General features: G+C 37.7%; 1 protein-coding gene and 1 long non-coding RNA gene across 9 annotated transcripts in view; one reads left to right on the top strand and one right to left on the bottom strand.

The window, feature by feature from the left end:
* Positions 1-13,852, bottom strand: part of LOC127576954 (uncharacterized) — an 84,949-nt gene that overhangs the window by 34,215 nt on the left and 36,882 nt on the right. The window contains exon 4 of one of the 2 annotated variants that reach the window (XR_007957298.1): positions 3,620-4,120. The exons of the other annotated variant lie outside the window; for it this stretch is intronic. This is a non-coding gene — a long non-coding RNA (uncharacterized LOC127576954). Of the gene's footprint in view, positions 1-3,619; positions 4,121-13,852 lie in introns of those variants that run through there. 2 annotated transcript variants of the gene reach the window in all.
* Positions 1-13,852, top strand: part of LOC127576951 (arginyl-tRNA--protein transferase 1) — a 131,685-nt gene that overhangs the window by 111,337 nt on the left and 6,496 nt on the right. The window lies entirely within an intron of this gene.

Genomic DNA, 13,852 nt, shown 5'->3' with positions numbered 1-13,852 from the left:
TTTAGATTAGAATCAAAGGATATCAAGTAAGTTAATACAAGAGCAAGAGGAATGCTTCACAGAGGAGATACTTTAATTATGGCTTGGACACCTCACGAGGATGAAGGGAAGGGAACTCAAATATGGGTTGTTAATAATTCGAGAGACATTTTTTTTGAAAGATTTTGGGTTAGAATAAATAGAATTTTGTAATGGGATTAAAATGTAATTGAATTGTGACTGCTGTGCTGTTCTGTAAATTCTGCCCTTGCCCCCTCTGTGTATGATAGTGTATGATGTGCATATGCATGGAAGCCTCCGATTATTCTTGGTGACATCAATCAATGCAATCTCATACATTGACATATTTCAAGTTCATTGCATTTGATTAACTTGGTTGCATTCTTTGAAAGTATAATGACGAAGGTAGATGAGGGAAAGCGCTATTGTTGTTCAGTATATGGACCTTCAAAAAGATTTGTTAAATCTACGAGCAAAGTTAAAGTCTGTGGGGTAAAAGCGGCCGGCAATGATGAGAATTGACTAAGGTGGTGGTATCAGAGTTATTGTGAAGGATTATTTTGCTGATTTGTTTGGAGTGGTGCCTTTTGGTCTGGTTTTGGCAGTACTGTTAATGTATATTAATAATCTCACCAAAGTATCACTTCAAAGCCTTTATATGATACAAAACTCAAATATAATAAGCATGGAAGAATGGTATTAGACTTGAAGATGTAGATGTACTGATAAATTGGGTAGGTGATGTTTAATGCAGAAAAGTGTGAAATAGGAAGATGATGAAAAAGTAATATAAACTCTGATGGAGCAGGAGCAGAGAGATGGAGTTTTGCATGCACATCTTTGAAGGTGGCAGGAGAAGATGTAAAGACATAAAATATCAATATCTGTTATAAATAAAATATGAAAACAAGCAAGTTTTGCCAAACCTTTTTGGTACAATGGGTTAGGTCTCAGACTATTGTGACTAATTCTAGGTACCATACTTTGGGAAAGTTCAGTGGAAATTTACTGAAGTGGTAGCAGGGATGAAAAGTATGGAGTGACTACAGAAACTGAGGTTATCATCTTAGAGCAGAGAAGATTGAGCAGAGGTATTCAAAATCATTTGTTAGTTGCAGAAACATCAGTAACAACAGGACATAAATTTAAGGCCATTGGCAAAAGAATGTTAAATACTTTGGGGCAGGTGGGTTTGGGGTTGGAAGTTTCCACAGTAGTTTCTTGTGATCTGTAATGTCAGAAGGAAAATTCGAGGTAAGTTCACTAGTAACTTCAAAAAGGGAATTGGACAGATATTTGAAGGTAATAATTTATAGGATCCCAGAACAGATACTGCAGCATGGGAGTTCAAGAGTTGGCAGAGGTACAAAGTGCCTAGTGGCCTCCGTCTGATCTCTTCAATGACTCTCATTTGGGTAAAGTGGAATTTCTTGGTACTTAGGGACATAATGTAGCCTCTATGAAAGAGAGAATGTTGGAAATATCTGGCCTCTGTCAAGGAGATTATCTGGTTTGCTGATACTTCATACACAGATTCAGAGCTTAATTTGCATCCTGTAGTTTCTTATTGTGGTAGAAAGGAAAAAAAATACAAGTGATAATTGCTTTGGGATTTACAAGAAAATGCAGGCATCTTCCCAGAAAGATAATGTTGGCCCATATCCACAACATCTGCTAATGACCTCTGCTTCCAAGGTTGCTATCTATCTTTCCATCCCCTTTACATTAGCTATAGGAGCAAAAATTATAGCAAGTGTCCATCGGGAATTATAAATTGGTTTACTATTGTCACGTGTCGAGGTACAGTGAAAAACTTGTCTTGCATACTGTTCATACAGATCAATTCATTACAACAGTACATTGAGGTTCCAGTTCCACAACTTGGCTTAGAATGTAAACTAGAATCTTTGAGCCAACATGAAGTTTCCGTGAGCTGGCTGCGGAGAACAATAAGATGCATGTATTGATGCAACCTGGTCTTTATGCTAATATTCCAATGCAGTTCAAAGTCATTTGCATGGTTTTCCCAAGAGTTGGAAGCATTTTAGCAGGGTTAACTTTATAACAATTTTGAAAATGGCTTTCCTTTAACTCCGTGAAACCACAGAATTTGATTTGTAGTCTAATAGGCTCCTAATTTTGTAAAGTTATTTGTTTTATATCAAGTAGTTGTCTATGGTGAAATTAATACAGAAGATAGGTGTATATATAATGCACCCTTTAAACTTGCTGGCCTTTGTTTTCCATGCTCTCTTTAAATTCACCTAGTTCTCTGAAAAATATATTATGTTATTATGGAACAACTTTGAAAGAAAAATGTGAATTTAAAGTGGATTGGGGTATTAATAGGAATAACTTCCAACAGTCCAGAAAATCTGCCCGTCCAGCCGCACCAAAATATGGAATGCTGGATTATCGGAGTTTTACTGTATCCAACTCACTTTTACATTAATATGATAATCCATATTAATCAAAGTTGTATTCAAGTAGTTGTTATGTAGTAAAAACAGCACAATAATTAGTGATTATTATCACACACTTTTTCCTGTGTATACATTAACTTATTTCAATACTAAGTGAAATGACTAGAATTCCCAGTTTTGTTGGATAGTGTTGAGAGCAACCAGGATAAAAATATACTCCAATTAGACGAAAAAAAAATGTCAGGAACCAATGCCACCAGAATAAGTTAATAGTATTCTAGTAAAATCATGCAAAAGATAGTCTTTGATAACAAAGGATTATTGCTGCTTTTATTGACTGACTGAAGCAATTATTCATAAATTGGATAGGGGTGGTTTGAAGTGGGAGGTCATGGGATGAAACCTCCAATTTTACAATCCAACCTGTGTTGGGAAACCTGGGTATGAGAGAGACTTAAGTGTTTACACTCTGAAGGTTCCTAAATAGGTTTTGATGAGCAGCAAATTGTAACAGTGACCTAATACTGAGGAGCGATTAAAGCTTTTGTGCTTTCAAAATGTAGAAAAATGTCCTTTTTTGTGGTCCACATTATAAGAAATCTGGTTGAGATTTCTCATGCTCCAGAATATTTGTCAGCACTGTGTTAGTCACAATCTATATGTTCACTTATTCAGAGTTTTGATCAACATCTGATAACATGGACCATAAACATCAGTACAGCCAGTATGCTTCAACAGATTAAAAATATGCAATTTAAGCAAGCCTTTAACTCTTCCAAAAGAATTTTGAGGTGTATCTTTTAACTTTAACAATTTGCTAATTATACTGGATTTTTAATGATTCTCAAAGAAAGTTGATATAATTGACAGAGGAGACTAGGATAGAAGATCAATAGTGTGGCAGGATGCTAAGATTTTAACTTGACTGAGCAGTAGTGTTAATTTAGGGAATTCATCATGATTGGTTATTGCTGACTACTACAAATAAGTAGTTACTGTATGTATATAATTGTGGAGGGAAAACACTTAGGCAATCAAATCCATGATGCAATACAAACACTTTTTAAAGATTGGTAAACATTGGTTTATTATTGTCACATTACTGAGGTACAATGAAAAATTTTGTTTGGCATACCATCCATACAAATCACTTCTTCACATCAGTACATTGAGGTAGTACAAGGGAAGAGCATTAACAGGATGCAGAATAGGGTTACAGTTACAGAGAAACTGCAGTGCAGGTAGATAATTAGGGGTAAGGCCGTGACCAGTTAGATTGTGAGGTCTTATCATACAAGAGGTTGGTTCAATAGTCTTATAACAGTGGAATAGAAGCTGTCCTTGAGCCTGGTGGTATGTGCTTTCAGGCTTTTGTATCTTCTGCCCAAGAAGAGAGAACGTCTGGGGTGGGTGGGGTCGTTGATTATGCTGGCTGCTTTACTGAGGCAGTGAAAAGTGTAGACAGCCCATGGGGGGGGAGGGGGGCTGGTTTCCATGATGTGCTGAGCTGTGCCCACGACTCTGCAATTTCTTGTGATCTTGAGCGGAGCAGTTGCCATACAGGCGCTGGTTCACTTTCTTGGCCATGGTGTCTACGTGGTTGGACCAAGACAGGCTATTGGTGATGTTTACTCCTAGGAAACCAGTCCAGATGCTGCACCTTATTGCTTGTTGTCATATTTGAAAGTTTCTTAGCTCTGTTGTTGCAGAATATATTTTGAGAAGAAACTGGATTACATGACAGCCTTTCACAAAGTTTGAAGCTAATATGGAACAACCAAGACATCTTGGTCCCAGAACACTGCAGACAAATTTCAAATTTTGTGTGGGCACACAATAGACAGTAGTGAATCACTGATCTATGTCAGCCCCATCCAAAATACCCACTCCTTGAAGCCCAAATGTTACTTTCCATCTTATTATCATCACATTTCTCATTACAAAACAGTTGTATTTATAAAGCTTCTCTTCACAGCTTTCAAGAACATCTCAAAGCATTTTATCTAAAAGTTTTAAATAAATAGTTACTTGGATACAATAGGATGACTGGGAGACTTCATAGAGATCCAAACTGAATGCCTTTTTTTTTGCAGAGTAATATCCCAAACGTATCATAGATCTCTTCTTCCGCGCCCCCCCCCCCCCCCAACCATCTCTCTCACTCTCGCTGCAACTTAAAATGTGCTTGTTTTCCCATTTTTCCAGGTCTTATGAAAACTCATTGGCCTGAACTATTGACTGTTTTCCTCCCCATAGGTGCCTTCTGATCTGCTGAACATCAGCAGCATTTTCTGTTTTAAAATAAACTTTCTGGTTGTTCCGTGAATGATATTAGCTTATATTAAGACGTTAATCATTTCCAACCTGTTATGTAAAATATTACTTTTCCAGTCCCCTAAATGTAGTGTCCTATAACTAAATAATGCCTCTATGAAAAGTAAGAGTATTTAAAAGAGAAGGTAGAGGGGGACTCTCCTCAGTCTTATTTTATGAAAGTTTTAAACATATTTTAAAGTTATGATTAATCTCAGCTGATGAATGGATAAATAACATTTAATGCTTTATCTATTTAATTGATATTTGTGTTGACCCAGAGCAGCAAGCTAACTTTTCAATTTTTTTAAAACTCATTGTTCCCAGAATAGAAGAGTTAACAATAAATTTTATTTTTAGAACTCTATGGAATAATTAATTCAGCATTTTTTGTTCAGGTTATTGACTTCCCATTTTGTTTTTATTTTGAATCTTGGTGATCCATAATAGTTAGGAAAACGAGGGGAAATAATACTGTTGGGAGAATTACAGAACTCTGGTAGAAGATAGTCAAATTAATATTGGTAGAATTATTCAGTACCCATAACTTGAATTCATATTAGAACTTTGATGTAAAGCTGCTTTATAAATTAATTCGATAAAACAAATTATTTACCTAAAGGCTTGAATAATGAGAACTTGTTTCAGTAGAGAGAGGCAAGTAAAGAAGCAGAGGAATTTGAGGAGCAAATTTGAAAGAATAGGATCAAGTAACTGAAGATTTCACCAATTTTGGAGGGAAAATATGTAACAATCTGCAGAGGACTTAAGGTCTCAGGAGACTGCAAAGAGTAGCTAACGTGATGGAGGTTATAAGGATGTGGATAGTAACTTTCTGACATTAATGGGCATGGGTGAATAAGACACTGTTTTGACAGATTGCTAGTGGCTGTATTTTGCACAAGTGGGAATTTGTGCAGTTGAAGCCAAATAGGATAGCTCCGGTTGTCCCAAGCAGGTTTAAAGAAATAACATATATCATGATGGACAATACTGTGAAGGTGAAAATAAATAGCGTTGGTGGAGGATAGGATGTTAAAAGTTCAGTATACGATCAAACAGGACAGTGAGTTGCAAGTCAGCTGCTTCATCCTTGGAGAATTTCATGAGGAGGGATGGAGTCAGGAGAAAGAGTTTCATGACCAGATTAACAAATTGTGCATTTGGTCATAGAGGGTTTAAGCTCAAGAAAGTTGTGATTCATCCAAAAATTAGTGTTGAGCAATCTGTCTGGCATCAGAGAGGTAAAGGATTTAGAGATACAGTGAGATGAAATATAGAATTAGAATCACGTTCATTATCACTGACATACGTTGTGAAATTTGTTGTTTTGTGGCAGTAGCACAGTGCAAGGCATAAAAATTACTATAAGTTACAGAAATAGGGCAAAAGAGGAATAGTGCAAAAGTTCTATCAGCCTTAAAATGAAAGATCTCCCTGAGACCATCACTGATGGGCAGCAGTTCGATAAAGGAGGGACCTCTTTGGAACACCCTTGAAGTCATCATCATGAGGAGGATGAAGAACACGAAGAAAATATTAAAGATGTACAGTTAAATAGACAAGGAACCATTCAATAGCAGTGATATTTTTAATAATTTTAAATGCTTCATAAAGAATTGAAGCTCATTATACAGGGAAATGAATATCAAGTAAGTTAATACAAGAGCAAGAGATTCTCCAAGGATTTTTTCTGATTTTAGCTTAGGGTGCTTTGGCACACTGGGAATGACTGGATTAAACAACTTTATCAGAGGTGGTCATAAGCAGAAAATTTGTTGTCTGTTTAAGGATATGAAAAAGAGGTGGGAGGTTTGAAATGGTGCAGTAACAAGACAATAAATCAGTCAAGTGATGATCTTAGAGAGGATAAATTAAAGATAATGATACAAGGAATCAAGTCATGGTGCAGGAAAACTTGTGGGATTTTGAAATTGTCGTGTTTCCACAGTTATCTTCCTAACTCTGTTTTCATTTCTCTTTCACATGTTGGCAGGACCATACCATCAAATTTACTACACACACTGGTACCTTTCATATTTTGTTTTCTAAAGTTAAATATTCAATAAAAAGTTATAATATAAGGAAAGAACATAATAACTAATGCAATGTTCTTTACTTGTACAAGTGAACAAAATAATGGATGTTATGCTCAGGGGAAATGTGGGAACAATGGATAAAGTTAAGAGGAGGGTCCATGTTTCAATGATGGTTAAGCAAGTTTGGCATAATATTCATATTACACATGCCTTGTACTATGTAAACTATAATTATATAAACATACATACTTCAAAACTAGTGGAGAGGTCTTAAAAAGACTCTAAAAAGGCTTAAATATTCCACAAAATGTTTTAATTAACACTATTTCTACAATTAATTTAATTAATTGATCCCCTGGGCATCCTCAAGCTAATGATAATGTTTATAGGATGCGTACTGTTAAGCTAGAGGGGGTTGAAATTGGCTATTGAGTTTAAAAACTTAAAATTCAACAGTCCACATCAGTGTTTATTACTGAATTTTACAGCACAGTTCAGAAAATATTCTCTATAATCTCTGAGAAACATTATTCTCTCTTGCTGTTTATTGAAAAATTGTTACTGTGGTCATTATATTCTTGTCAGATCTGTAAATTTGATAGACTCGTATATTATACATCCATGCTGTTAAGCAGCTGCTCCCAATACATTGCCCTTCATTAGAGATGATTTGTTTACTTGAACAGTTAATTAGTCAGGAAATTGGAGCAGGAGGAGGGATTCTGGTATAGAAAATTAATGGTCATATAATGAACTTGAGTTGAAAGCAGTAGATTTAAAATTTTTATGACTATCATTGTGGCGGAGCAGTTAAATTACTGGACAAGTTATCTGGAGGCCTGGATCAATGGTCCTGAGACCCTGGTTCCTATCCCACTTTGGCAGCAGTAAATTCAGTTCAATATGCTGGAATTTAAGGACAGATAATCAGCAGTGATGATTACAAAACTAAAGTTTAACAAGAACCAGTCTGATTCACATATGTTCTTCAGGGAAGGAAATCTGCCATCCTTACCCAGGCAGCCTACCTGTGACACCAGACCCAGTAGTGTGTTTGTCTTTTAAGTGCCCTTTAAAATAACCTAATAAGCCACTCAGTTGTTCCATTACTGCTGCATTGAAATAATAAGGGTGATACCAGACAGACCACCCAGCATCAAACTTGGCATTGACTCAGGCAAAGTAGTTCCCAGCCTATTTGCCTTTACAAAGTTCTCCTCACAAAAATATGACACATGGTGTCTAATTTTGAACACCTGTCTTTTGGGTTCTGTCTGTGTGGAGTCTGTCCATTCTCCTTGTGACCATGAGGGTTTCCTGCCATGACCCAGAGACTTGGAAGAAGCACAAAATAGCAAGGGCACACTGTGTACTTGGGGTATGGGACTTCAGTAGCCGTCTCCAAGAGTGGCTTGGTGGTCCGAACAATGAATGAGTTAGCCGAGTCAAGAAGAACCTACCTAGCATATTAGGTCTGTAGCAAATAATGAGTGATGAGGAATAAATTGACTTGACTTCATCCTCACCAAATCACCAAAGATGTATTTTTATTTATTCATTCAAGGGATGTGGACATTGCAGGCTGAGCCAGTATTTATTTCCCATCCCTAACTGCCCTTGAGAAGGTGGTGGTGTGCTGCTGCCTTCAACTGCTGAAATCCATGAAGTGTGGTTATATGCACAATGCTGTTAAGGAGGGTATTCCAGGATTTTGACTCAGCAACAGTTAGGAATGGTGACACATTTCCAAATCTGGATAGTGTGGCTTGGAGAGCACCTTCCAGGTTGTGGTTTTCCCATGTTTTTACTGCCCTTGTCCTTCCAGATGATAGAGGTTGTGGGTTTTGGAAGATGCTGTCCAAAGAGCCTTGGTGTGTTGCCACAGTGCATCTTGTAGATGGTACAAACTGCTGCAACTGAGTGTCTGTGGTGGGGTGAGTGGTTGTGGATGGGGTGCCTATCAAGCAGGCTGCTACGTCCTGCATGATGTTGAGCTTCTTGAGTGTTGCTGAAGCTGCACTTATCCAGGCAAGTGAAGAGTATTCCATCACACTCCTGACCTTGTGGATGGTGGACAGGCTTTGGGGTGTTAGGAGGCGAGTTACTCACCTAGCCTCTGACCTGCTCTTGTAGCCACATTGTACATGCCTACTTCAGTTCCGTTTCTGGTCAGTGGCAACCCCTGCGATATTGATAATGCAGATTCAGTTACAGCAATGCCATTTCATGTCAGGGGGTGATAGCTGGATTTTCTCTTGTTGGATATTGTCATTGCCCGGCACGTGTGTGGTGCAAATGTGACTTGCCACCTATCAACTCAGGCCTGGATATTATTCCAAATCTTACTGCATTTGGATGTGGACTGCTTCATTAGATGTGTCTGTCCATGATAGCATTGATAGAGGTGACTCTTCCTCAGGTTGTGTGCTATGATAATTATGTTTAATGGGATAGGCTTGGAACATATCTGGCAATTCTGCCCTGGGCATCTGAGGCACTGTGAACTATCAGCAGCAGCAGAAACATACACTATCATACACCATCACAAATTGTAACCTTGTAGCTCAGAATATCCCTCACTCTGTTAAATCAAGATATCAACCTCTGTTCAGAAGGACATGTCAGGAGCAGCAATAGGTTTACCTGAAAATGAGATGACAACCTGGTGAAGCTGCTTCTAAACAGCATGCAACAGGTCAGAGTGAAGCAATCTCACAACCAGTAGATCATATTAAAGTTCCATAGTGTCACCATATCCAGTTGTACAATCCAGGTGGACAGTTAAACAGCTCATTGGAGGAGGATGCTCCAGAACATCCCAGCTTAATGATGGCAACTAAAATACATGAGTGCTAAAGACCACCGAAACATTCACAGCCATGTTTGTCCAGAAGGGCTGAATGCATGATTCATCGCTGCTTCCTCCGGAGATCCCCGTCAGTACAGAAGCAAGACTTCAGCCAAATAGCTTAATTGCATGTGAGGTTCCAAAATGGCTGAAAGCACTGGATACTCCAAAGGTTATGGCACAAGACAACATCCCAGCTGTAGTACAGAACACCTGCACTCCAAAACTAGTTGCACCCCTGGCCAAGTTGTTCCAGTACACTTACAACACTAATGGCTTCTGCAGCTGCTTCATTAGGTTGGAAGTGGGAATGTTTGCTGAAAACTGCACTATGTTCAATTTCTCAGCAAATGAAATAATCCATGCCTACATGCAGCTAGACCTAGACAAGATTCAACTGACTTTCTTGATGCTTACTTGGATAATGTGCTCTCTATGCATGTACACTGGCAAGATTAACTTTTGAAATTTCCAAAAATTTGAACAACTGCAGATCTAGCGGTCTTTTTTTCCAACTGCTAAAAGGTGATGTTTTAGTTCTGCTTGTAAGCTAAAATAGGTTCCTTCCATTTTCTGTTAATAGGAGATGATATACCTGATAGCTACAATGAGCTAATTATCTTTTCTGATTTGGTGGGATGGTCAATCTAGACATGGGTATCCCTGCGTGGTGTCTCTGCAGATGGATTGGAGGGAATTCTCATCTTTTTAATGAAGATATAACACTTATGCTATTGATGTTTTTCTTATGTGTTACATTACAAAAGAACCCATTCTGCACTTGGAACGTCCCACAGGCAGCCAGTGATGAGAAAGATAAATCATTATTTTGAATTTGATGATTCAATATGTTAACCAGATTATTGGGAATACTTCCTGCTCATGGATCATGTAAGAAACCACTTCCCAGGGAGATTAAAAACAATAAACGTGGACTTGGTTTTCAGTATATATGTTGTTATTCAGTTATGAAGATATGGCAGATTCTGAGTTATTTTAGTTGCAAATTAGACAAACTTGAGTGTCCTGGATTTATGCTAGATGATTCCTTTCTTGTTTCAGTTGAAATTGCAATATCTTGCACTTCTACTTTCAAATTTATCAAAGAAGTTGCATTCAATATTTGGACTGTTTCTTGATCAAACTACAAAAATATATAATAATTTTAATTTGAAGAGATTTTAAATTGTGTTTTTTTTTATTTAAACAGAACTGTCCAGTTACAATACCAGCTGCTAACCAGATGGTTTATTATTACACAGGATATTCTGGAATGCACAATCACACTTTTTTTTCTGTCTTAAACTATGTACAAGTATTACCAAGTCACAGATATTGGGCAATGAATGTTTTCTCTCTTGGGTATCCAATACTTCTAGCATTGAAAACATTTGCAAGATATTTATTCACCATCATATGGCAATAGTAAGTCTGGTGTGTGTAGCAGCATTTGTCTGTCAAACATCTCTTAAATTTCTCAGAGCCTTGCTATATAAGCATTTACTGCAGTAGAGTTTCTGAAACTTTCTGTGAAGCAAGACATCTTAAAATCAATGTTTAAATGAACAAAATGGCTGACATTTTACTAGCATGGAAAAACTTAACACTGCTCATTGGGTTAGAGCGCTTTCTGAGCATTTCAGCTTAAAAATATTTTGTGCTAGTACTGTCTGGAAGTGCAAGCTGACAACACAGTTCAGCCTTGTGTGAATGACTGGGCCTACAATGTTTCTGCTCAATCAGTGAGATTTATAGATTGCCAAACAAATGAACATGATGGAAAAGGGTGGATTAGATTTAAGTATAATACAGAAAGGAAAGATGGGAAGGAAAAATAAATATTTACAATTTTGGAATTTTTGAAATCTAATTATATACAGGAATGGCACTCAACAATTTATTCTCCTCAGCTGCTAAGATTCATCTATTGCATTAGTAATTATACCTTGTTACATGTACTTTTTTGTGCATTAACTTTCTGTGACAGAATTAAGGGGCAATTTGCAAATGCAGTAAATTCTTAAATATAACGGAGATTAAAGGCAAGATATCATTTGTGCAAGGGGAATTATGGAGCAAAATAAAAATTAATTAGAACGTTATCTTGATTCGCAACACACGACTCAGTACATCTATTTGTACACTATACCTGCTAGCTGATTTGCACATTAATCAAATTTATTGTTTTCCTTTCTTGTTTTCCTAGATGGATGATTATTCAAATTGAACTGAAATCAGATATCAGCCTAAAGTTTGTAAATAATGCAGTGCCATATACTGAAATACTTCATCTGTTTGATTTTGTTGTATCTTACCTTTCGTGCTTGCTACAAATTTAAAGATGGGCTCGCAGTATCTTTACTGTGGAGGGGCAGCACATAGTTTCTGCTACGTCAGTAAAAGCAGTTTCACCTGACTGCAGATACTGTGTGAATGCTGATGTTGATTAACCACCAATGGTCTATAAGAGATTTAATATAGTCTCTCTGGTTTGTGAATTCCTTGCAATCCTGTTAATTGTGAGTTCCTTGCAATCCTGTTCAGTCTAACTAGAATCAATAAATATATCTGATGACTTTTGAAGATCATTCGTAGACTGATTCTGTTTAGCAAGCTAAACTTTTTCAAAATCCCTTCAAAAGCTTTAAGAGGCGTATGCAATTTCACTTTGCACAGATGAAACGCATAACTGAGTTTCTCAAGAAGCTATAAAAGAAATGCATGCTCTGAATCATAGATTTTGATGCACAGCATGTAACATTCATTTAAAAAAAAGGCTTGTATTGTACTTGAACATAAAGGGTAAGAATTTTGGCAGAAAAATTGTTTCTGGAAATGTTTTGTCCCAACCATCACCCCACCCTAAATCCACCCATATTAGATTTATTGTTAGCATCAGTATTTTTATTTAGTTCTTGCATGTATTCTGAGCCAAGCAATTGTACTCTGTTACGGGAAGTACCTTCATGTTGAATTTGGACTGCATACCATGGTTTGGTCTGCATTACAACTGAAAAATGGGCTATATTAGTGGCCTCAATGCATGTACACTCTCTGAAGAAAAGATGAAAAGTGATCACTGATGACATGGTGCATTGAATCCAGACAGGTGGGCACTAGTGTCTAAGAGAAAGAACAGAGTGATCCCAGATACCTGTCCTTTCACACATCCTGCCTCCTTGGTTATGTCCTGGCATGGCAGTCTCAACACAGTATCATGATACAGGATGTTGGACTTGTTTTGGCATGTACCTTCATGAGTAAGTTGTTTTTTGTGATTTCCCCCCCCCCCCCATTTGGGGGAGCAAAATGACTCTCAACTAGAAGCCATAGAAGCTGAGTTGGTCAGAATTGCTTTGCCGACAGGCATCATTGAGCTAAACTGGACATCTATAAGTTTGGTGTCTACCAAATATGTCCATACTAGTGATTAGCACTGTGCTATTGAGTATGAGATGGCAAGTGCTGAAGTCCAGAGGCTTATAACCTCTTCCCATAAGGGACCTGCTCGTTAGCTGAGAAGGTGGTTGATAATTGGTTTATTATTATCACGTACTGAGATACAGTGAAAAGCTTTGTTTGCATGCTATCCAAGCAGATCATTCTATACATAAGTACATTGAGGGAACACAAAGGGGGAAAAAAAACAACAGAATGCAGAATATAATGTTACAGAGAAAGTGCAGGTAGACGGTTAAGGTGCAAGGACCATGACAAGTTAGATAGCGAGATCAAGAGTTCACCTTTAGTGTACAAGAGGTCTGTTCAAGAGTCTTTTAATAGCAAGGTAGAAGCTAACTTTGAGCCTGATGGTACATGTTCTCAAGCTTTTCTATCTTCTCGCCCAATGGAAGGGAGGAGAATAAAGAATGACTGGGGAGGGGTCTTTTATTCTGTTGGCTGCTTTCCCAAGGTAGCGGGAAGTGTAGACAGAGTCAATGGAGGGGAGGCTGGTTTTCATGATAGACTAGGCTGTGTTCACAACTCTCTGCAATTTCTTGCAGTCTTGGGCAGAGCAGTTGCCATACCAAGCCGTGATGTATCCAGATAGGATGTTTTTATGGTGAGTCTTGAAAAATTGGTGAGGGTCATTGAGCACATGATGAATTTCTTTAGCCTTCTGAGAAAGTAGAGGCACTGATGTGCTTTCTTGGCTATTGTGTCTACGTGGCCGGACCAAGTCAAGTTATTGGTGATATTTACACCTAAGAATTTGAAGCTCTCAACCA

This window comes from Pristis pectinata, chromosome 12 (genome assembly GCF_009764475.1).
Source record: "Pristis pectinata isolate sPriPec2 chromosome 12, sPriPec2.1.pri, whole genome shotgun sequence".
In the NCBI taxonomy this organism is placed as follows: domain Eukaryota; kingdom Metazoa; phylum Chordata; class Chondrichthyes; order Rhinopristiformes; family Pristidae; genus Pristis; species Pristis pectinata.
The sequence above is the reverse complement of the archived record's forward strand: the minus strand, read 5'-3'. Positions and strand labels throughout refer to the sequence as shown.